The sequence below is a fragment of the Elephas maximus genome, chromosome 16 (genome assembly GCF_024166365.1).
Source record: "Elephas maximus indicus isolate mEleMax1 chromosome 16, mEleMax1 primary haplotype, whole genome shotgun sequence".
Classification (NCBI taxonomy): domain Eukaryota; kingdom Metazoa; phylum Chordata; class Mammalia; order Proboscidea; family Elephantidae; genus Elephas; species Elephas maximus.
In genome coordinates this window covers 58,562,308-58,587,234 of record NC_064834.1, presented here as the reverse complement: position 1 = coordinate 58,587,234, position 24,927 = coordinate 58,562,308, and the positions used below count along the sequence as shown (strand labels likewise).

Below are 24,927 nucleotides of genomic sequence, written 5' to 3'. Positions count from 1 at the left end.
TCTACTGTATTTGGGTATAAACTTGAGCAATTAACTTTGTAACTCTATGCCTTAATTTCCTCGTTTATACAAGGGGGATAATGATTTCCATAGGTTTGCTTGAGGGTGAAAGGAGATAATTGATATCAAGGTGCTTAAAGTAGCATCTGGCATATAGTAAGCAATCAATTAGGGTTAGTTGTTGTTATTGTTATTGCCATCATTAATTTGTTCATATGAATACTAGTAATGCTCAAATATGGCCTGTTAAAAAGACGTTTGTAGTATGTTACTCATGATTTTGCTTCTGTTTCTGTATTTTTATTCTTTTGCTCCATTTTCAATTTTCTTATATATGAAGGTGAGGCCCTGGCTCAGGCTTTTTGGCATCCCTTTCAGCATCTCCAGCTAATTGCACATCGTGGTCACTTATTAAATATTGGCTGTTTTATTTGCAGTTTCCTTGGGGGAAACTGGATTTTCACGTGACATAAGCAACTGGTGACCTTGTACATGTATGCTACAAAAGACAGATTGTATATTTCTTGTGTAACTTTCCACAAAATACTAGAGGAAAAACAAAACAGATTGCAAACTAGTACAAACATAAGACCCTGAGGGCAGAGGTTTTTCCCTTTGTTGTTCCCTGATGTATCCCAAGTCCCTAGCAATGTACCTGGGTCATAATATAAATATCTATATATTTTTGAATTATTGTTTACTATGAAATTCTACTTTTGTAAAAAAGAAAGTACATAATTATGAAAACCAAGGGAAGGTATCACTCAAAATGTTTGCCAGGTCTTTTAGGTGATTTTTTGTTGTTGTTTTTATTTTCTCCTTTCCTTTTCTTTTTGTTGACTCACGTTTTTCATTGTTTCTCCGTGAACATACATTACTTGAGTTATTTTTAAAACTTATTTGAAAAAATGAAAATAAAAAGAGAGCAAGAGTGAACAAATAATTTATTTCATAAGGATCATGACAAAGCTGGTTCCTAGGTGAGGTGGAGGTTAAAGATGTCCCAAACATCCAACTTTCCAAGCTGCCGTACCACTCCATCATCTCTAACATCAGCTATTCCCTCTCCCCAGCCCCTGTACACTCCCACCTGTTGTTGGGTTCCCTAATTCACTGCAACGTCTCACAGAACTCACAAACCATATAAAGGAAACGGCTCACACAGTTGTGGAGGCTGGCACATCCCAAATTTGTGGATCAGGCCTAGGTTTCCTCTGACCCACATGGCTGCAGGGGCTGACAAACCCAAATCAGCAATTCAGACCACAGGCCACTGTCTCACAAAGCTGCAGAAGCTGGTGAATCAGGCCACATGATAAGACACTGGCCCAGGGGGTTGTGGAGGCCTGTGATTCTTCTGCAGGTCAGAGAGCAGACCTCTGGGGAGGTCAGTTGATCATGAACCGGAAGCAGGATCCAGATGCAGAGAGAGAGGGAGCCTCATTAGGACACACACATATATCTTAGATTCAGGCCACACCCCCGGGAAGGGTGTAACTTTAGTAAAGATGGAACTTGAGTCATGCTCTCCTGCAAGGGTTCGACCCTGGACACACCGTACACCAATCCTACCTCATGAACATGTAGAAGTCAGGATCCACAACACATAAAATGGAGGACAACCATACAATACTGGGAATCATGGCCTAGCCAAATTGATGCTTAATCCCAAACATCACAGGTTCCATATACCTTATTTGCATAGTCCCACTCAGTCATTGTATAATAATCATTACAAAGACCATGGCTAGAAAGGCCATATTAAGCAACTCATTACAATGCGGAGAGCTTGTGACCTTGGCTTCATTTGAACTGAATTCCAGGCAACTAAATTAAACAAAGAGCCCTGGTGGTGCAGTGGTTAAAGGGCTCAGCTTTGAATCAAAAGGTCGGTGATTTGAACCCACCGGCTAGCTCTGCTGGAGAAAGATGTGGCAGTCTGCTTCTGTAAAGATTTACAGCCTTGGAAACCCTATGAGGCAGTTCTGCTCTGTCCTATAGGGTCACTATGAGTTGGAATCGACACCACAGCAGTGAATAAACTAGATAAAGAGCCCATGTTCAAGTTGCCTGTTTTTTTTCCAATCACTATTGTTGGGAGAGAGAGTTGGTGTCTAGGGTTTTTGCAAAGCAGCAAGAAGACCACTCTTTGTCTCTCTTCTGGGTGGACAGCAGCAGGTGCTACCCAACCTTTTGTTTAGTATCCACTTTGTTGATTTCAGAGAGAGGAAGAACTATAAGTAATTTCACCACTCTGACTGTATCTTCTTGAAATTCTAGTGATTCCAGTCCCCAATAAAGGAGCATATATTTCAGTTTACATCTCAGTCTCTTTCTCAATGTTGACCCTATTTCTACATCATGTTTTTACATGTGAATGCACACAAAATACATATATGTGCCCTTGTACAGCTATATGCATTCATGTCACAGTAACTTAAGACCAGATGTACAAAATGAAAGTCTCCACTATTAAAAGTGAGCCCTTAGATAGGCTTGTAAGGCTAGGGTAAGTATGTTTATTGGGTATGGGAATTGAGTGGAAGACCATCTCCGCAAGAATGAGAAAGAGAGAGACAGAAGCAGAAAGAGAGACACACGAGAAGCAGAGAGATGGAGAGAGAGTGAGTGCATGAAAAGAATGATAGAGGCAGACACAGAAAGCGAGGAAGAGACAACAAAGGCTGATTGAGAAAGAGGAGAAAAAAGGGAAACCATAGAAAGAGAAAGGCCGATTGAGAGACAGAAAGAGTGGTGATAGAGGCATGGAGACAGAGTGAGAGTCACAGAAAGAACGTGGGAGATGAAAATAAGAGAGGAAAGGGTCATTGAGAGGGGAGAGCGTGCAGCATATCAAATCATAAAAAGCCCAGGGTAGACCTGGTCCTAGGCTGATGTACCTTCCGACTATACTGCTGGGCTTCTCTGGCCTTTTGCTTTGGAGATTTTGCACCTGGGTATGTCGCTAGCAGCGGCAGGCATTCCTGCTCGTGTGATGGGTTGGATGTTGGATAGAAGGGGTGCGTGGAGCATTTTTACATTTTTCAGAATTCCTTAAGAGTGGTTTCCATTGGAAAGTGGGACCGATGGTCTCAATAGTGGAAAAAAGCAACTTTTAAACTTTCCGTTACGTTCATCTGCCTTCTTTTGAATTTTTACCATGGGTATGCATTTCTTTAATAATAAAAATACTAAAACGTGTTTTAAGTGCCTGTTGTGTCAGCACTGTGCTAAGTGCTGGAAATACAAAGATAAATAAGACCTGATCTTTACCCTTGAGGGTGCATGTTCTGGTGGGAACAGACACATAAACAGATAAACTGCAATTTAGTGTATTAAGTGCATAATAGATGTAACAGGGTTTTGTGCAAAGCGCTATGGGAGCAAAGACGAGTGGGAGACAACTGATGTTGCCTGAGAATGGGAGGCAAAGCTTTAAAGCAAACTGACATTTCAGCTAGGCCTTTATACAAGATTAGGACTTTTCCAGATAAATTAGGTTTGGGTAGGAGGAAAGGCTATTCATTCCTGTTTGTAACTCCCTATAGTGCAGATCTCGGGTTCATCTTAGGTTGCTGGCACAGTCAACAAGCTGTGACCAGGGTGCTATCTGTCTCTTCATCATCTCAGTGCCCAATATACCTGGAACTAAGGCTGACAGTGTTTTAAAATAGCAGATTAGATTCTGCATCTTGGAATGTTCTATTAAGTACTAGGCCTCAACTGGCCAAATGAATCTGAGTTTTCCAAAGAGAGAAATTGTCCGCCTAAATCTTCATACACACACACACACAAAATATTTTTAAAGTATTGCTATCTCCTCTTTTCACAGTAGAATTTAGTGTTCCAAGGTCCCCATCTGACTTTAGGGTATGGTGACTTAGGAATTTTTCTCTAGTGTTTTGTGCAGCTGTAGCAGAGGGAACAACTCAGGCGCTTTGCCAATTAGAGACAAATGATTTGGGAATGAGCTTCCCAGCTAATGCTAAATATGCCCTGAGACTCATGTCAGTTACTGTCTTCAAAGAGCTCCCTTCTAGTCACCTAAGAAGCCCTGGTTTAATTTTCTACTTGGGTCTCCCCGTGACATTCATTTAACTTCCATTAAGATCTTGGGGAAAGGAAAAAATGTATTGCTTTAAAAGATTACCAACTTTAGAGGTATCCTAGAACCTCCTCTGTGTGGGTCTTGAAAATATCTGTCAAGGAGCAACATAGCATTTTTCGTTTTAAGGAAAGACATTAATTTATTTTTCTGTTGCAGATGGGATTTGAGGTAGTTTATTTGGGGGGGTGGGGGCAGCAGATTATAGCCTGCAGGCCAACTCTGGCCACCACCTGTTTCTGTGTGGCCCACAAGCTAAAAGAAATGGTTTTTATATTTTTAAATGGCTGGAAAAAAAAATCAAAAGAATATTTTGTGACACATGAAAATTGTATGATATAAAGTTTTATGGGTACTTAAGTGTACTTGTTTGTGTATTGTTGATGCTTTTGTGCTACAGTGACAAGAGCTCAATAGTTGCAACAGAGACCTTGTAGCCAAGTATTTACTATCTGGCCCTTTAGATAAAATGTTTGCCAACCCCTGATTAGGGAAGGGAGCCCTGGTGGCATAGTGGTTAAGAGTTCGGCTGCTAACCAAAAAGTCAGAAGTTTGAATCCACCGGCTGCCTCTTGGAGATGCTAAGGGGCAGTTCTACTCTGTCCTGTAGGGTCACTCTGAGTCATTATCAACTTGATGGCAGTGGGTTTGTAATTACAGCGTTGGAGAGAATGTAAGCAGTGAGGACCTCACAATTGTCACTTACATGCCAACTTTAAAATATCTCTGTGGCTCTTTGACCTTGGTTTTCTTGCCTCAAAGGCATACATGCTCCTAGCCATTGCAGATTCCCAGTCATGAAGTAGACCTGTCCACCCATGTGCCTGTGCCTTTTCTCATGCTGCTTCCACTGCCAAGCAAGTTAGTCCATCATATCTACTCCAATGAAATCCTTTGCACTCTTAAGATATAACTTGGATATCACATCCTTTCTGAGGACTTCTCCAATTTTCAAGAAGAAATACCTGAATCTTGTGAGAAGAGATCTTATGTGCCAAGTCACTCTCTCTGTGCTTCCTTCCAAGAAGCCCGAGGCATCATCTGGTTTGTGTTCCAGTTAATGGTGAACTGTAAAAGGCACAGCTCCATTCTTTTAATTTCTATGTGCCCTGTGTTCAGCACATAAACCAAAAAACCAAACCTGTTGCCTTCAAGTCAGTGCTGACGCATGGTGATCCCATGGCACAGAGCGTAACTGCTCCATTGGGTTTTCTTGACTGTAATCTTTATGGAAGCAGTTTACCTGGACTTTCTTCTGTGGCACTGCCAGGTGGGTTTGAACCGCCAACCTTTAGATTAGTAGCTGAGCACAAACTGTTTCCACCACCCAGAGACCTGTGTTTGGCACATACCTGTTGCTCTTGAGTCGATTCTGACTCATAGTGACCCTATAGGACAGAGTAGAACTGTCCCAGAGAGTTTCTGAGGCTGTAAATCTTTACAGGAGCAGACTGCCACATCTTTCTCCCACAGAGTGGCTGGTGGGTTTGAACTGACAACCTTTCAGTTAGCAGCCAAGTGCTTAATCACTGCACCACCAAGACTCCTTTGTTTGGCATATGAGGTATAGGAGGTGCTTTATAAGCATGTTTTAAAATATCAGAACACTAAAACAGTATTCGATTATTTTTATTAACCTCTTTTGGTTAGGAAATTAATGGTCAGCATTGGCACTCCAAAAAAGTGAGCTGCCTGAACTCACCCAAGGTCAAGTGGATAGCAGGTGGTTTAAATCCAGGCAATTGGGGGTCTAAATGGCTCAACTTTGAACCACTATGTTCTATTGCATTTAGGACATATTACAACATTTTATCTTGAGGTAGGTTCACTGTACTGATTCATAAAGCGTAAACTATCTTGGTTGCCTCATCCCAATTGTTCTGGAAAAATGTCCCAAAATTAAAGGTAGGTGGAAAGAGAGAAGCATAGATTCAGACCAAATAATCAAGCTATGCTGGAGGCCACAGCTTAATCATATTAGTAGCTGGTGGGGATATGTCTTGAGAAAGCCTGATGTTCCAGCTGCCAGAAAGAGCTGATGGCTGGTAGGGGCTAGCATAGCCTCGGGCCTAAGGGGAAAAAATAACTTCATGTTCCTCACTTAAGGAGCTGAATTGAGAACCATCCCCCATGATGCAGAAGTCTCAGCAGAGCCAGAACATTTGAGAAGTGACGAAACATATTACATTGTGAGAAATAAAATTGCATTTGTGGTAATGGACTAAACAGAGAGCACCATAAAAATGAGAAAAGTATTATGGGTTAAACCTACATATTCTTTCTGGCATATTTAACTGAAAAGTCACTTGAGAATTGCTAGGTTCTCCAAGTTAAGTTTGGACATGATAGGATTTCAGTTAAAGGTGGGAAAAGCCTACCACTTAATGGGGGCTAGAGAAATAATTAATAATACCAAACAAAAACCAAACCCATTGGAGCAGTACCTGTTACCCACTTTGTCACCGGGGATCTTAGTGGCACAGTGCTTAAGAGCTAGGCTGCTAACCAAAAGGTCAGCAGCTGAATCCACCAGCCATTCCTTGGAAACCCTGTGGGGCAGTTCTGCTTTGTACTACAGAGTCACTATGAGTTAGAGTCAACAGCAATGAGTTGACTAACATAATAACAATTACTGGTTACTTATTATATGTAACCAGTAATAAAATAAAAAAACAAAAAAAATTTTTTTTTTTTAATTATATGTCAGGCACTTTTCTAGGTGATACATGTATTTGCAACAAAAGGAAGTGTAGGTACAGTTATTATTCCCATTTAGAAATGAGTGCCTGAAGAATGGGAGGTTAAGTAACTCACCCAAGGTCAAGTGGATAGCAGGTGGTTTAAATCCAGGCATTTGGGGGTCTAAATGGCTCAACTTTGAACCACTACGTTCTACTGCATTTAGGACATATTATGACATTTTGTCTCTTGAGGTAGGTTCAAGTAGTTCATTTAGTCAACCATTTTTCACTGAGTGCCTAACACATGTCAGGCATATGCCAGGACCTAGGGGGTTTATTCATGCTCAAAACCACTGATAGTCCTGAATGTCCATGGGCTTAGAGCATGGTGGTCTATCCATTGCATTTCTGCATGGATTTAAAAGGTCCTGATCCAAGGTTCCTTTTGAGAGGTACACTTTCGGAATCCTAAAAGCTTACTCATTCCTTAGGAGTTAGATAATTTAAAAAAACTGCTGGAACCATTTTTTTTTTTTTTAAATGAAATGAGCATTGTTAGGCAACAGGTAGAGTGCTGGTTGTTATAGTTAAAATAATATAAAATGCATTCCTAGACATCTATGCATAAAGAAACAAATACTTAGGGCTCTCCTTATAATGGACATTAGCAAATTAGTTTGTAGGTATGGGTTTGAGTAATAGACATTTATGCGTGATAGACACACGTCTCTGCTCCTACTTCTGCATATCATCTGCTATACCTGTACCTATAGCCAGATAATCTCATTCAATGTCTCTGCGTTGTCTTCAAATTTTGTTGCAAATTCTGTTCTGTAAGTACATAATAAAACTGCGCAGCTGCTTTTTTATGAATCCAAAATGCTTGCCTCAGTTGTATGATTAAGTAAAGACTTTATGTTCAGATGAAAAATTGATAAAGCTATTTAAAATTCAGTAGTGACTATAGCACCAAATTAAATTTAGAACTAAAAGGCGGTTATTTAGCAAAGGAGCTTGGGAGCCTTCCTTCTTTCAGTAGTTCTTCTCTCACTTGGAAAATGCTCCTCTGTTTAAGAAGGAGTCCTTGGTTTCTTTTTCCAACCCACAGACTTTCTGAGCTGGATTGAGTTGGGTGGCATCCTGCTGTACAGGCAGTCCCCAGGTTATGAACGTTTGATTTACAGACAACTTGTACTTGCCCTTGAATGTTAGGTAGATTTGCCCTCACTTTGAAACGATTGAACCAACCCCGACTGGAAACAATTTCTCTGTCACAGTCACCTTCATTTGCTGCATGTGTAGCTTTTAAATCATCAAAAAGGCTTCAGACCCTTCCTTGCGCTGAAGTAATGCTAAATAAGAACTGTATGTGCCTGTTCCAACTTAACTACAAGTTTGAGTTAGGAATGGGTCTCGTTCATAACCCAGGGTCCGCTGCTTGGACTTCTCCCTAGCAGCTAAGTTGCTTTAATTCAGTCAGAAAGACTTTGAATTGTCTGACCTTGATTTATTATTAAACTACCCTGTAGCCAACTTGTTTGTATTTTAAATAGGCTTTTTTTTTTTTTTTATTTTTAGGCCTGCTTAAATTTTATTTATGCTAACTTGTTTACAGAATCTATAGCTGTGGAGTCATAGGTTTATAATTAAGTTCTATTCTCTTTCTTCATTAAAATATTTGGTGCATGCTGGTTCATTTTCCTGCAAAATGATTTCGTATAGGACAGGGTTTCTCAAAGTGCAGCAATTTGACCACGATTGAGACAGAAAACCAGAATAAGAAATAGCTTTTGGGTCTTGTAGACAAGACTGTTTCTGTCTTCTGCCTATCTGGGACCGCTGGCAAAATGTTCCCTTCCCAGAAGTTGCTGGTCTCTGGCCTTTCTCCAGTCTCTCCTCGTTTTCCTCTTTGGGTGATTCAATTCAGCGACCTTTACTTCTCCAGTTCTTCCTGGTAGTTCAGGTAACTTGTACCATCAGGAAACGGCCAATATGTTTGCCCTGGACTTCCCTACCAAACAATCTGCTTAATTCATCACTTGCCCCTGTTTCAACACTGCCTCCCACCTACATTGGTGTTTACCACACTGTTGACTGATACATATGAGCAGTGAAATCTGAAGGCTTTCACACCTCCGCCTTCATCCACTGGAAGATAGAGATTATCGCCACCTTGTAGAAGAGGGATATAGACTCAATAGCACTGTGCATCCTGATGGCTTAATTCCTTAAAAGAGGCACTGCAGAAAGCCTTGGCATATTGACATAACCATTTCTTTTTTCCCTTTCAAGAGGTGGTGTGGATATTTGTCACATATATATCCTTATAATCTCGTGTAAAATGCAGGCAAGTAACTGAATGCAAAATGCCTCTTCTGTCCCAGCTGTGAGGCTGTCATTTCTCACAAATTGTGATTGCTTCCATACAGGTTAGAAGAAAACTGTGCTGGAGAGGGAGAGGGATGTCAAGGAATTCAGCAGGTGGAGCTGTTCCCGATGAAATGGTGCTGAACCTGGCTCTGCCTTGGGGCTCAGCTGCTCACCACTGAGTGACGACTAGGACAAAGCCAAGGGCTTTTGTTTGTTTGGCCAAGACCAGCTAGCTGTAGGTTCATGCTCTACCTTCACACCCACCCCAGCAGCATTCCATATGGGTACATCTTCTGTACGAAGAAATGAGGTACTCGTGGGCCTAGTTCTGCTGACCAAAGATGATGTTCCCATTCTGAAATTAGGAACATCATTTTTGGTCAACAAATAGCTATTAGGAGGAAGGAGAGGGTAGCAGTTAAAAATATAGACTGTAATGCCTTACATTTTGAGTTCTATGTGTGTACTCTTTGGTACAGCATTATGAATCCTATTGTGTGCTTAGTTTTCTGGTAGGGGTGAGAATACAGAAATAGTCTATCTCTTTAGGAGTTCACAGTCTAAAGGGGAACAATTAATAGTTAAAAATGCAGTTTGGTAAGTGCAATACACAGGTGTTCACAGAGGAAGAGAATCTAGCCAGACAGGGGTGGTGTGAAGTATGGTGCCAATGCAGACGTCCAGGACTTCCAAGAAGAGGTAACATGATGTCTCCATTGAAATATAAAGAATAAGTAAGATCTTTCAAGGGAAGTCGTGGGGAAATCCTGTTCCAGGCAGAGGATCAGCATGTGTAGCATCTGAGGCAAGAAAGGCAGCAGCTCCTGAAAGAAAGGGAAAGCGCAGGGTGAGGGGTGGAGAGGGAGATGTGGCCCGAGAGGCGAACTGGTGCCATATCATGAAGGATCTTGTAAACCCAGCTGAAGAATTTGGACATTGTTCTGAAGGTATTAGGGAGTGACTAAATCACATTGCCCTTTGGAAAAAAAATATAAGGCAACAGTGAATTGGATGGGCAAAATATTGGAGGAGGAGACACTCGTCAGAAAGCTACTTGTAGAATTCATTCATCCATTGATCTCATGTGTGAGGCATTGTGTGAACAGCTGAGTGCCTGACAGTGGATACTGACAGTGCCTTTTGGTTTTCACATATACTCATGCAAGATAACACTACAGAGGGCAGGGCCAAAGCAGAAAACCGATAACAAAATACGTAGAAGCAACTGTGGTGGCTTTTGTCTGTGATAGACTTCATCCTTTGTGTTTGTAAGCATAACACACATTGCCTCAGTAATGCCAGGAGTGAGCCTGTGCTAGGAGTCAGGATGCCTGGATGGTGTCCCAGTTGCATCACAAATTTCCTGTGTACTTAAGGAGAGTCATTTTAATTTCCTGGGCCTATTTCTTCCATTCCAGAATGAAAATGGCAGACTGGAAAATGGCTGAGGTCTCTTCCGTTATATAAACCTGTACAGGCTGTCCCCGGGCTATGAGCGAGATCCATTGCTAAGCACGTCTTTATGTTAAATTTGTAGGTAAGTCAGAACAAGTACATACAGTTCTTTGTTAGCATTACTTTAGTGCAAGAAAAGGCTTGAAGCCTTTTCACTGATTTAAAAGCTGCACGTGCAGCAAGGGAAGATGATTGTGATGAAGAATTTGTTGTGAGTAAGGGGTTGGTTCACTTGTTTTAGAATGAGGTTAAACTTATGTAACATTGAAGGGCAAGTACAAGTGGCCTGTAACTTGGACGTTCGTAACCTGGGGACTGCCTGTAAATGTGATCCTGCCATTGACCCAGGTTAAGAGAAGCATTTGAAATGGCGTTTAAGAGGAGCTGGAAGAAGAGCCACAGTTGAACCCGGTTGTTAGCCTGAAGTACTAATATTGCAAGAACTCAGCGGGGTACAGCATATAGATTTGCAGCATGCTAAGTAATTTTAATGTTGGCCCGTACACAGGTCACATGTGCAGGTAGGCTGTGGGTAGATCTACCTGAACATACAGTTGGTGTTTAATAAATATTCAAATTCAATAAATTTAATAAATATTCAAATTGAATTTTAAACAATGTTAAAGAGCAAACCACATCTGTCTTCCTCTACTCATGATGCCTAACATGGTGCCCTTCGCACACTAGTGCTGGAGAAATGTCAGTTGATGAAGATGATTTACAGTGTCATCCTCTGAGCGGAGCTGAACATTTATGCGTGAAATGCACTTGTGGTTTCGGCGGATCTCGCAGTGCTGGTTCTCCGTGCCACAAAATCCAAGCTCCCACCACAGCCCTGTATTCATGAAATCAGTCCCCAGTTGGACCTCTCCTAGAATCTCTGTCTCACGGGCCCACGTTTTAATACCTTTATCTTCTCAAACTTCTGCGCAAGGCTGTGCATGGAAACCACAAGAAAATATGGAATGGGCCCCGGGAGGCTGGAAGTGAGAGGACTAACCCAGGATCCATATTTCCAGAACGGAAGAGAAAAACTTCGGAAGACTAGAAGCAGTTGAATTGATTGGGAAGGGGGGGTAATATGAGGTGCCACAATCTCTTTTCCTCCTCCTCCGTCCTTTCCCACTCCTTAGAGTGAGGTGCTGTGTTTTATGTTGTCAGGAACTGTTTCCCCAAAGTGCTGCAAGTCAGGGAAGAAAGAATGGGGCTACTGAAAGGGAGATGAGCACTGGTGTTTCTGATTGCGTTGTATTCAGGGAAGTTGAGGGTTTACACGGAGGACAGAAAACGACCCTGCTGCCTCAGCAGAGTTCCCTCAGTGCAGAAACACCGCTAGGACCGCGTGGGGCAGGCTCCTGTGTTCAGCGTGAAGCCAGGCATCTGGGAGTCATGATCAAAGGCGAAATCTCCCCTTGGCTGCAGCCAGCCTTTAAAATAGACCCAATTAGGCCCTCAACTGGGAACCCAAGGGATTCCTCTGACCCATGCCCACACCACTCCATGCACTACCTGGAACTTCTGCTTTCAATACAGACAAGAAACCATAATAATAACTTCTTGCATGATAAAGGGCTAGGAGCAGTTTTGAGTCAATGATCTGAGCACTGCCCCCAAAGCAAGTCTGTATTACATTAACTACTACCTTCTTGAAAAATAATCCAGTAATCCTTGTTGGGCACACTGCATACTTTCTCAATTTGTTCCAGTTTGGAGAATAGTAACAGTGTTAACAATTGGTCCTGGGAGGAATCCTTGTAGTTTATGTTTTTACCTGAAGAAGACAGTAATAGTTTAATGTGTTTGTATGTTAAATCATGTGTGTGTGCCGCCCGCCTCCCCTGCCCACGATGGCCATCTCTGGAAAAGTGGCCAAGATAAAACTTTGCCTAAGGGGATGCTTGGTACAGAGCCTAATGAACCCAATTTGAGTACACATGAGATTTTGCAGATACTTTCATTCTTAGCTTTTCTACCAGTCCGGTTTTGGTAATTGAGTGTTGTTAACTGTTGGATCCCTTACAAAGCAGAAAGATCTCTGAGGTCATTCTCCCTAATGCCCTCACTTTACGGGTGAGAAACCTGAGAACCACAGAGACTAAACTAAATATGCTGTCAAGGACTTCAGAGTGCAGATGGCCTTGATTTTTATAAAGGGTTAACCCAGGCAGCATAATACGGTTGTAAAAACTGGATTTGAATCCTTGGTTCTGCCAGTTAAGCCACAGTGGCAAAATGAAACTAATACTGCAGGCACCTCAAGAGTAAGGCCTGGCAACCTGCTTCCAAGAGGTCACAGCCTTGAAAACCCGAAGTTCTACTCTGATACACATGGGGTCTCCATGAGCTGGAATAGACTCAATGGCAACTAACAACAGGTTTAACCTGAGTGTTGCATGAAAGCGTGTATGTAAAATATTTCGCACAATGCCAGGCTCAGATGAAGTAGTATGTGTTCTAGATGTTGAGACAGTGAAAGACTTTTGGGAAGGAAACAGCTGTAGATGTCTTGAAAACAGTTACAAGGATGTATGTATGTTTCTTACCACAAGCGTTGGTAAAACAGCTGGCCTTCATCAGGTTTGTATTTGTGTTCCTGTATGGTAATCCAGACCTCAGGATTTTCTATTAAAAACAGGTTGGAAAATGTATTTCACTTAAAAAGCAGCATTATAGGCATTCACTGAGAACATTCTGAGCTTTATTTTTTAGCTCCGTGTGTGACAACATGGTCCAATAAGAACAAATGTTTGTTCATTTATTTGAAAACACAACACTTACAAGTCAAACCACAAAAAAGCAAACCGCACAAATGATAGTGTGAAATTATTGCTGACAGTCAAACTGCATATGTCATGAAATTAGAAGTTTGAATTTTAGCAGCTTTTAACAAAGAATGCTTTTTAAAGGCTTCTTTGAAACCCTGTATTGCTGGAATCGATACGTTTGAAATAATTGTGATGTTTGCAGTAAACCTAACTACACAGATTTTGCTAGGAAATTTTGGTCTCAACCTTGAGGTATTCAATGTATGTTCAGATAAATATAGGTATACAGTTATTTTTTTTAATGTTAGACAAATGAAGAATATGAATGGAAGTGCAATCAGAATTATTTCAGGGTGTTTTGTTACTGCATTTCATTTGAGTGTTGCTTGAATGTTATCTTTGTTCATATGGAAGGGTGGAATGTAATGGCTAAGAGAATCTCTGTTGTTAGCTGCCATCCAGTTGGCCCCTGACTCATGGCAACCCCGGGCACAACAGGATCTGACGGTTTTCACTGGCTGAGTTTTGGAAGTAGGTTACCAGGCTTTTCTTCCTAGTCTGCTTTAGGCAGGCAGCTCTGATGAAACCTGTTCAGCATCACAGCAGCATGCAAGCCTCCACTGATAGCAGGTGGAGGCTGGGCATGAAGTGTGTTGGCCCGGAATTGAATCTGGGTCTCTCATACAGAAGGAGAGAATTCTACCATCTGAGTTTGAGCCTTAGCTCCACTTCTTACTGACCGTGTGACCTTGAACAAATTATTTAAATGCGCTAGACCTCAATTTTGTCACTTGTAAAATGAGACTGGCAATGACTCCTCCATAGGGGTGTTGTGAAAGAATGAATGTATGTGAAGCATTTAGTGTTTGGTCTGGTGGGTGGTGTTTCTGAGTACCTGTCAACTATTATTATTAACTGTCATCTTGGTTAACCAGTTGCCGTCAAGTCAGTACTGTCTCATGGTATCACTTGGTGGTGCAAATGGTTAACACATTGGCTACTAACTGAAAAGTTGGAGATTTGAGTCCGTCCAGTGGTGCCTCAGAAGAAAGACCTGGTGACCTACGTAAAAAAAATCAGCCGTTGAAAACTCTGTGGAACACAGTTCTACTCTGACACACGTGGGGTCACCGTGCGTTGGCGTCTACTCAAGGACAACTGGCTTATGTCTTGGTTGTTATTAATAACCATATGTTTTGGTGACTCTGTGTTTCTCAGGAAGGGTTATGCAATCACTAGAAATAGTTGAAGAAAGAACCTGTGAATACCAGTCAGGATGGATAGATTGTATTTTGTTTTCTGGAGTATGGAGAGCATTACAGAGCGTATTGAGTGATGAAACCGCTTCGTGTATGCAGGGCTTCACTATCTAATCCTTGTTTCTGTGTGTGAGGGCCTGGCTCTGCTTTTAAGAATCTCCTTTCTATTTTTATTTCTATCTTTCCTTTTCTCATTCCCCTCCACCCGCCCAGCTTCTTTGTACCTCTTGGTGTCTCCTAGGATTTGCTAGAAGCTCACTGTTAAGTCACCAGTCAATTTCAGGGCCAGACCACAGGGCCTAGGTGACAGTGTCCATATTTCATTTGGATAGATTTTTAGAAGGATAAACAAGAATGGAATTTGTGTTTTGGTGTGGCTTGTTTTATTTTGTTTCCAAATAAGCTGGTCTTCCTTCAGCAAGGGTAAAAATAAGTACATACCTGTGCCTCTCACCAGCTTGGTTTCTAATTTTAAAACTTGTGTTTGTGTGTGTCTTTCCAAAATCAGTGACTTCACTGTCCTCCTTGCTACCTAGAATTTCTTTTTAAAGAAAGAAAGAATATCTAGATGATTTAAGCAAATGGGAATTTAATTCATCAGATTTAATCTTATTTCCGTGCTTAGATTCATAGCTTTAATCTGTAAACAAGCACATCATTAGGGAGATAGGTAATTACACAAATTAGATTGGAGAAACTTTGCCAGGGGAGATGGATTTTGTTTATCCTCATGTGCTTGGCACCGGAGGAATTTCTCTCTCAGACAAAGCTCCATCTTGTGTGGCTAGAGAAGGGGAAAAGAGCGGAAAGGCTAGGAAAGGAACACGTTTTCCCCTAGTACAAAATGTAGCAGCAATGCGCTCTTGTTTCAGCATCTTTATGAGGGTCAGTCTAGAGCAAAGGACAGCAGAGATCATGAAGCAATTAGAGGCCCGAGGGTTTTCACATACCAAGAGCCAGATACATACTTGGTGCTTGAAATATGTTCTTTGGCTTAAAATAAAAGTCTCCTAAAATTTTAAGATGTGCTGTGCATATGTTGAAGTGCATCCATGAGTAATCGATCAAAAGGTCTTGGGGATCTTTTCTCTTAAAAATAATTTCTAAGATTGAACGAAGATAGGTTGTTGTCAAGGTGTACATAGTCTGCATAAGAAATAAAATGTAAATATGAACTGAGGTCTCCACCTGCCTGTCTTGAAAGGAAGGGCTGGTAAAAGCCTAGTCAGTGGTCTAGACCATCGGCTGTGGGAGGGGTTTACAAGCAGGTATGCTTATTGAGGGTTGGGGCAGGTAGGAGAAGGTAGGAAGAGGGACGCATCATGTAAAAAGGGCAGTGTAGGCCAATACATTCCCTTCGGACAGTTGGATTCTGGTGGAAAATAACGAGCAGTAAACCTGCAAGGATGATTTGGATCCAGGACACCAAGGGTTGTGTTTCTCTTAAGGGTAAGGGCATTAGGAAGCCGGTAAATATTCTACGGAAAGAATGACCTAAGGAAAGTCACGTTAAAGTCACTACTCATAAAATTTCAAACAGAGGGTTAAAAAAAAAAAAAGGCGTGAAGTTCAGAAAGGATTGGAGGGGTGGGGAGATCATTTAGGAGGTAAAGCATTCATTCTTTTACTTTAAAAAAAAAAATATTACTGGAACATTTGCTATGTGCCAAGCACCACATTAGATTCAGTAGTAACAAAGTAAATACAAATTTTGCCCGTAAAGAGCTTGCATTTGCAGACATTGTAATGTGAGAGAGGTGATCCTAAGTTTGGTTATTGTGGTGTTAATGGAGAGAGAAAGGAAATATCATCCATCCATCCAATAGCTCATTCCACAAACACATTTTGAGAGCCTTTTATATTCCAGGAACTTAATAGTAGGTGCCAGAGGTCCTGTAATGAACAAGATAGACATGGCCCCTGCCCTCATGGAGTTCAGAGATTACTGGGTAGGGGAAGATACATAGCATAGAACGTATATATGGAAACTCACACAAGTCGTAAGTAAGTATGGATGTGTTACCAGCATCCATATCAAGAAACAAGTTGTTATTAGTTCCCATCGAGCCTGCCCTGACTCATCACAACCCCGGTTCTGTGCCATCTTCAGTATCGTTGGTATGCTTGAGTCCATTGTTGTTATCACTGTGTATTTTGAGTGCCTTCCAACCTAGAGAACTCATCTTCTGGCATTGTACCAGGCAACATTCTATTGTGATCCATAGAGTTTTCATTGGCAAATTTTTGGATGCAGATCACCAGGCCTTTCTTTCTAGTCTGTCTTAATCTGAAAGCTCCAGCTGAAACCTGTCCATGATGGTTAACCGTGGTGGTATTTGAAATACTGGTGGCATAGCGTCCAGCATCCTAACAACATGCAAACTGCCACAGTATGACAGTTTGACAGATGGGTGCTGTATGTTATTAGCACCCCAGACCCCCTCTACCCACTTTCCAGGACCTTACCCATTAGGAGTAACCGTTGCCATGCTTCTAAAGGAAAGAAAAAGTAATTTTTACCTCTTTTTGAACTTTATGTAATGGAACCATACAGTATGCACTCTTTTGTAATCTGGTTCCTTTGTGACATTCATCCATGTTGCTTCGTGTAGTAGTGGTTTGTTCATTCTCATTGTTGTATGTATTCCATCCTATGAACATACCACAGTTTATCAATTCTCCCAGTGATGTATGTTTGAGGAGTTTCCAGCTTGGAGACAAATACTGTTGCTGTGAACATTCTGGTAAAGAGTAGTATTGCAACAACTGTGATACGTACATATCAAGGGGTTTAACCTAATCTGGTGGGGCAGAAATAAACTTTTGAGGAAGTAAATTTGAAGTGGGAAGATGTGTTCCAGTAGAAAGAATCATATATGCTGAGGTCCAGGACAGGAAGAAGAGTGGATTGAAGAGCCCCTCTAGAGCAAGAATGGCTGAGTCCAAGAGTGGGGTGAGCCTCAAAATGCCCCCAGTACCTGTCACCTACTGCCCATGCAACACCCAGGGCTACTCCATTCTTCCTGTCATTCCCACCTCTCAGCCTTCTCCTCCTGTACCTGGACTGTGGTCTTAGACCTACCTGGCCAGATAATTTGAAGAATATTTGTTCCCAAATAGCATTAGGTGGAGCAGATTGGGCCTCCCAAATTGATGTTGCAAATGTGAGAGGGGGAGGAGGGAAGGCTTGGTGGAGTGCATGGAAGCAGGCTGTGTGGACTGGGTTAGTGAAGGAATGGAGAGGCCAAGAGGATAATAGTACTTTACTAGAAACTTGACCAGGCATCTTTTTCTAGTTGGGTGTGTTGGGGGAGAGAACAAAGTGGCTGAGTCAGTAGATACTAAAAGAGGCTGTGTCACCAAGAGGCTAAGAATGTGGACCCTGAGGTCAGATGGCCTGGGCTTGAATCTTGACATCCTGGGTACCTGATGGGTAATCTTGGGCATGATGCATAACCTTTCTGTGCCTCTGTTTGCTTATATTCAACATGAAGACAGTAATAAAAGTGGCTGTTTGGCTTAAATGATAATGTGCAAGGCATTTAGAACAGATCTAAGTATATTGTGAGTCCCTGGATGACGTAAACAGTTAACACACTCACTTGCTAATCGAAAGGTTGCAAGCTCAAGTCCACCCACAGGCATCTTGATGAAAGGCCTGGCAATCTACTACTGAAAAATAAGCCACTGAAAACCCTATGTGACGCAGGTTGCCATGAGTCAGAATTGACTCGACAGCAGCTGGGCTAAGCATCTTGTAATGTTGGATGTTATTATTAACTAGACTGTTTCACTTACCACCTGTGACTTTGGACAAGTCACTTTTTCTCTCTGTCAATTTCCTCATCTGCACTCCGCCTCAGAGGTCTTCAAGGCTCCTTCTGATTGTAAAATTGATGATTCTCCAGAGATTCTCTGGTATGATCTCAGAGGCTGGTGCTGAAGTAGATTTTGTATGCTCCCAGTGTTGACAATTATTGCCCCAAATTTGTCTAGCAAAACCCACCTCTTTCAAAATTTGATGGCACACAATCTGAACTTGATGCATTTTGTTTTCATGGCAGGATGTGTATAACCCTAGTTGATCTCAGAAGAGTAAAGATTTATTGTTTGTGTCTTATTCCCTCATTCCCTTTGTATTTTAAGATTTCAGCAGATCACTCACAAGAAGAAAAGCCAGGATTCTTTGCACTCTCCTTGCATATGGGCTCACAAACCACTCCTGTGAGGAGTCTTTGATGAAAAATGCCCCCACAAGTTTTACATAAACAGATTGTTGGATGCTGCCTCCTTGATTTTAAGCCATCTTTTCATTTCATCTGTTTTGTTTCTTTTATCATTTTCCCCTAGGACTGCAGAGTCTTTACTCCTAAACAAAGGCCATAGTTTGGTTTCATCTTGATGAACAAATTAAAAGAGGAACCAGAGGTTATTTATTTGAAAACAGGACTATGGCGAGGGATAAGAAGGAATGAGAAGGAGATCAGGGCATTCTTTTAGTTGCTATAACAACCCTATGTAATATCTGTATTTTCTTCCCTCTTTTCTGTCAGAATCTTACCTAATCTATCTGCTGTTTTCTGGTTCTAAAGATTACCTGGGATCTTTTTTTTTTTTTTACGAAGGGATATGTGATTTTAACAATACTTGAAACAAATGCCACAATGGGTATCACTTATTGTGGGTCTACTACCTGCTAGGCACTTCCCAGCTGCTTAATATATGTCATTTCACTGTCATTTTCTCTTTCTTCTAGAAAACTCTAGAGACTAGTGCCTGGACATAATTGTTTTGTGGGTAATAGTAGGGTTAATCCAATATGCCTGGAGCCATCAGGAAACTCCTAATGCATGTTCCACGCCATGGCTTCTATAATGAACACCCTTCTGGATTGGCAGGTGATGGGTGCAGAGGGTAGTTGGATCATTGCCCTTTCATGAATTGTCCAGTGACTTACTTTCATTTCGTATAACTTGTGTTGGATCACGTTATTGTCTGGGTATCTTTTCCTTTGTTGAAGGGAATCCAGATATGTGTATATGAGACTGTTACCTCTTGAAGGCATATAGACTATTGTTACACTTTAGTGCATTATGAGTCGGAATTGACTCGAAGGCAACGAGTATGTGCAAAGTAGAATCCCTGGGTGGCACGAACAGTTAATGTGCAAGGCTGCCGACCAAAAGGTTGGAGGTTGGAGCCCACTCAGAGGTGCCTCAGACGAAAGCCCTAGTGATCTAATTACAAAAAATCAGCCACTGAAAACCCTGTGGAGCCCAGATCTACTCTGACGCACCATGGGTCAGAGTTGACTCAATGACAACGGGTGGCGGTATGTACAAAGCACTGTCCTAGGTGCCACGGGGGATGAGTAGCTATAATCTGCAGCCTTCTGGAATCCATATTTCCACAAGGGAGAGAGGCACATACATGAATAATGTAACTAATCTTCTAATCTTCCAATTGTGACGAGTTCTAGAACAAGGGTAACAGTGGTTACAGAAAGCTGATGAACTTAACTGCTTTTTCCAAAATAAAAGGTATGTGTCCCAAACTTGCCTGTCATTGTAGAATAGTTCTTTCTCATAACTCTTTTTGGCCATTGAAATTCACTCAGCAGCTATCCAGGGAGCCCCTGCTGTGTGTTAGGCACTGTGCTCAGCACTGGTTTACAGTGGTCAACAGGACATGGCCCTTGCCGATGTGGATCTTAGAGGAAAGATATATTTGTATATATTCACACATGGAATAGCATGAGTGTGATTTCCAAAGCAGCTCTGCCTCCTTTCAGATTTGCCACTTGCTATGTGTTCCTTACCTTAGGCAATGCCAGAGTCATTCAGCTAATGGTCCAAGGCGTACACCTGAGCAATTCTGATTTTGTCATTCTCCTTAAAATCCTACAGGGCTGCCTGTTGTGTCAGGGAGCAAAAGCGACCTAACCTCTGCCTACCTTTCCATCTTCTACCCTTTCCCGCCCCTCACATTGTAGCCTAGCCATGTTGAACCATTGTGGAATGACTGAACGTAAATTGTAAACAGTCCACTCTAGTTGGAGGTGGGGGAAGGGAAACCCGGTCATACAACTTGATTAAAAGTCTGGTTATAAAATATTTTCAAGGAAATGATCGTTTCTTTACGGAATCATTTTTACCCATACTATTTCTTTTCCTCCTTACATCTACCAACTTCCCTCCCTCCCCCATGAGAGTGAAAGTGTGTTGGTTACTGTGCTCAGGTCCAGTAAGACCCTCTGACTCTTTTATTATTTTCACTACTAGTAGGACGTAGGGAGAAGAATCTCAGTGATACACAATTTTAGCAGCTATAGCAAATCTGTAGTTCTGAATACTTCTCCTTCTTTTAGCAGCTCTTCCATACTGAGGAAGGTTTGCTGTTTGTCAGAGAGGTAGAGAAAGGCAGGAGAAGAAACTTACTTCATGGAACTGGAAAGTGGGAGATTCATTTAGGACTCCCATTCCTTTGGGGAGGGTATAGCTAAGCCCTTTTTGCGTTTGCACAATTGCTGTTTTCCTAGTCTTGTTCTTAGAGATTTCCATACGTTGTGGTTGTATTCAGATGTCAAAAATGACATACATGCACCCTGGGAAAGTGGAAAGAGATGAAGAGAAGGATGTAAGAAAGGCACCAGGGGCTAAGTCGAAGGGTTCTGCCTACAAAGTCCTTCACAGAGCTTAGATTGCTAACTCCTTATTATTCCTGACAAGTGGGGGAGACTCTTCCAAGAGTGTGAACACTGTTACCAAGCAAAGAACCAGTCTGTGCGTATGCTGAGGTAAGCTGTGCGAGGACTCATTTTTCTTGATTTTATTCTTAAAATCTATGGGAGAGGGGAAATAATGGCAGAGCGTGGTCACACATGTAGAGTAACAGCGGGGCTGTTGAAGAGGGTAATCTTCAACAGTGAATCTTGTTAATGCTTTAACAAACAGACAATAATCACAATCAGCACATTGATTCTTTGAATGGAGGCAGCCACGGAAGTGCTGCTTAAAATAGTGTGTTGATTTTCACTTTAAAGTAGGCCAAACGCTCTTATGTTTACAGTATTAATTTGCTTAGCAAGCCTTTTATTTCATTGACAGTAAGGAGATAAGCTTTAGCCCAGCTGTGACTGAATTATCAATCAAGCAACAAGTATTTGTTGTCTACTGTCTGTGGGCTAAAGATGGTTAGGCACCATGGTAGGCACAAAATATAAATAACTTGGAGAATAACTCCAGTTTTCAAGGAGCTTGAGACAACTGCGGAGACCATGTTAAATAGTTTAAAAGTTAAATGCTGCATTGTGTAAATGAACACAAGGTGTAGGAATTAAGAGCAAGGAGGATGGCATAGTGTTTTGTAGAACACAATGGGGTTTACACTGAATGATTAAGGATAAGTAGGTTTGGATAGGAAACATGTGAAGTTTTCCAATAGTGGGGAAAGGCTTGGATGTAGGAATAAGTACATAGTGGGATTTTTGGGAGTTCGTAGAAGCTTGACTCCATGGTTAGGAGGTATGGGTGAGGGGTGGGAATGATGAGAGAGAGAGAGAAAGAGAGATAGAGAGTGAGAGAAAGAGAAGGACTCTGCCTAAAATTATTCTAAATAACAAAATCAAATGAGACTTTTCTTCCAAGGTATCTTAAGATCCGAGAGAGGGACTGAAGCCAGCTGGTGAAGAGCAGCTGTTCTTGAGGGAGGCCCTGCAGTTGGTAGATTAGTTGTGGGAGAGGGAGGTCACACTTGGAGGAGCTGGAATTGAGTCACAGAATAAGGCAGAAATGTGATACAGAAAGTCTTGGTTAGAGACTTGGACAAGGAGGGCATACCAGTAATAACAGGGTGGACTAGACATAAACAACAGCAAACAAACGTAAAATAAAGAGCCTAAATGCAAGATAATTTAGGACTAAAGACAGGTGGTGTAGGGGGAGCAGGAGAGAGTAAACAGAGACCAGCAACCTACCTATGGTGTTTGCAACAAGGAGGCATTGAAAACTGTAGATTCTAGCCCTTTCAGGATTGTTAAAATGATTTCCTTTTAGGAGGGAAACTTGGGGGGCTCATAGTCCTTAGAGAAATTGGTTCACCTTCAATTGGAGTAAGGTACAGAAGGCCTTAGGAGCAGAGGGCATAAAGCAGTATTAGAGAGGCCCCTGTCATTGCCTGTGTGCTATACAGAAGCTCTGCTCAGCCATGTGAGGCCACTGTTATGGCCTTGAATTCCTCTTGTAACCCTAAATCGCTCCCAGCCTTTGCTCCTCGGGTAAATTGGGAAGGGTTTGGATTAACCATTCTATAGGTGATTTACCTCTCCAAATTATTTGGGTGCTGTCACTTCTTTAAGTGTAGATTGCATTTTTATTTTTTAAATGCTAGAAACATGAAGCGTGGTTTCCAGGAATGGCTGATTTTTACTGCCATGTAGTTTGTATCTCTAGCCCAGTGTCAACTGGTTCCTTCTGTGCATAACAGCAGCCATAAGTCCAAGAACCTTAGTTTTTTTGAAAAATGTACTTTGCCCTGGAGGGCTCTTGAGTGGCTAGGTTTCCCAGATTTTCTCACAAAATTTTGACATCACAGGCAGTTCCACTGAGAAAATGTGAACTCTTTGAATCACAACGAAATCTCACACACAGGAGCATAAAACAATGATTCTTTCCCGTCAACATTCCTTTACTCCATGGGAAGTTTATCCCTTCCTCCCTGATAGTTTGCCCTTTTTCTCTAGAATATATAGAAAACTTGGACATACCTGAAGACATCATTAAGTCGTCTTTACTTATAGAGGATGGGACCTTTTGTAATGCAGAACAACATAAATCCATCTACAATAAATACACCTACATCGACACCCACTGCAACTCCCACCTGAGCTGGGCAAAGCTTTTGTGAACTCGAGAAAATGATCAATGGTCTGTCATGTAGAACCCAACAATAGTAATCCTGCGAGTGTTGGGGAACCTGAAGTCAATAAAGAAAAAGAGATTTCATCCTAGGCATCAAAGAGGTTATTAGGGGCAGTGAGAAGGGAGAATTAGAAGAGTTGTTGGAAAGGTCTTAAAGATCTTCCTTTGAAGGCATTTGTTCAGAGAAGACTCTTGAATGTAAGATGACAAATATACCCTCCCATTTTTCAAAGTAAAGGGTGAGTTGGGAAAAGTAGATAAAATATATGAACTTCAGTTGTGCTCCTGTGAAAGATTTTCCTAATTAATAAGTTCAGTCATCTCCACCTGGTTTCTCCCGAATGAACAAAGGCAATTGCGTTAGACAACAGTTATTTGTATGTTGTTCTTTTTCTCCCCTCCTTTTTATGCCAGTGAGCAATTGAGCCCAGTCATTGTATTTCTCTTAACGTTGAAGGAACTGGCAGATCTTGCTTGAGCCTGATTGATTTATTCCATGTTCTTTCGTCCCACGGCAACTAAATTCTACTTAAACCCATTTTGGAACAAAGGTAGTCAGCTTTTGAGAGATTCTCTTTTAAATGAATGACAGCAGACAGTTCCAGGGCCATTCATTTGCTTATATCTATTTGCTGTATCCAGACAGCTATTATCACGCATGTGGTACTTCAGAACAATTCCACCCAGTCTGCTGTCAGTAGCAACCAGCTGAGGAAGCCTGCTTTAGCAGGACTTGTGCTTGGCATCTTGAGTCTGCCAAAACTTTTGATATTGTCTTGATGTCTGTATGAATTCATGGTTGAAAACTGTGTTTGGGAAGAGCATTCTTATTTGAAAACAGTTTATTGGTTTAAAAGGGGCTTTAAATGTATATTATATATTTACAGGCAACCACCTTAATAACACATTTTCAGAACGGGAATTTGTTCTTCCTCCAAACCGTTTAATTAGAAATGTGGTACTACCTGGAGTCCCAGGAAATTTACCAGACCCTCAGACCAGCCTGGGATAATTGTTAAAGGGCAGTGAGGAGAAATGCCAGGGGACTGGTGTTAATTGATAGCATACATCTGCAGTATGGAGGAAAAGACTGGGGGAAATGCTCATCTCCAGATTAAAAGGGGTCTTAGAATTAATGAAGTTCCAGCTAGGAAGCTGTGGCCTGGGGAAATGTTGGCAATTATTTGGCAGTTCCCTATGTTGCTGTTAGGGTTTCTTGTGGGCTTTTGTTTGTTTGTTTTGGTGATACTTGTTTTTGCTGAGCACATTATATGATAGTGTCTTTCTCAGATTTAATCCTCACAGGCTATGCTTGTTATTTCGACTTTATAGATGAGAAAACTGAGGTCCAATGAGGTTTCTGAAACTTGTCCA

The 24,927-nt window shown here is 41.6% G+C and overlaps 1 protein-coding gene across 6 annotated transcripts in view; it reads left to right on the top strand.

Annotated features, from left to right (window-relative positions):
- The window catches only part of SORCS1 (sortilin related VPS10 domain containing receptor 1), a 571,683-nt gene that overhangs the window by 10,835 nt on the left and 535,921 nt on the right, over positions 1-24,927 (top strand). The window lies entirely within an intron of this gene.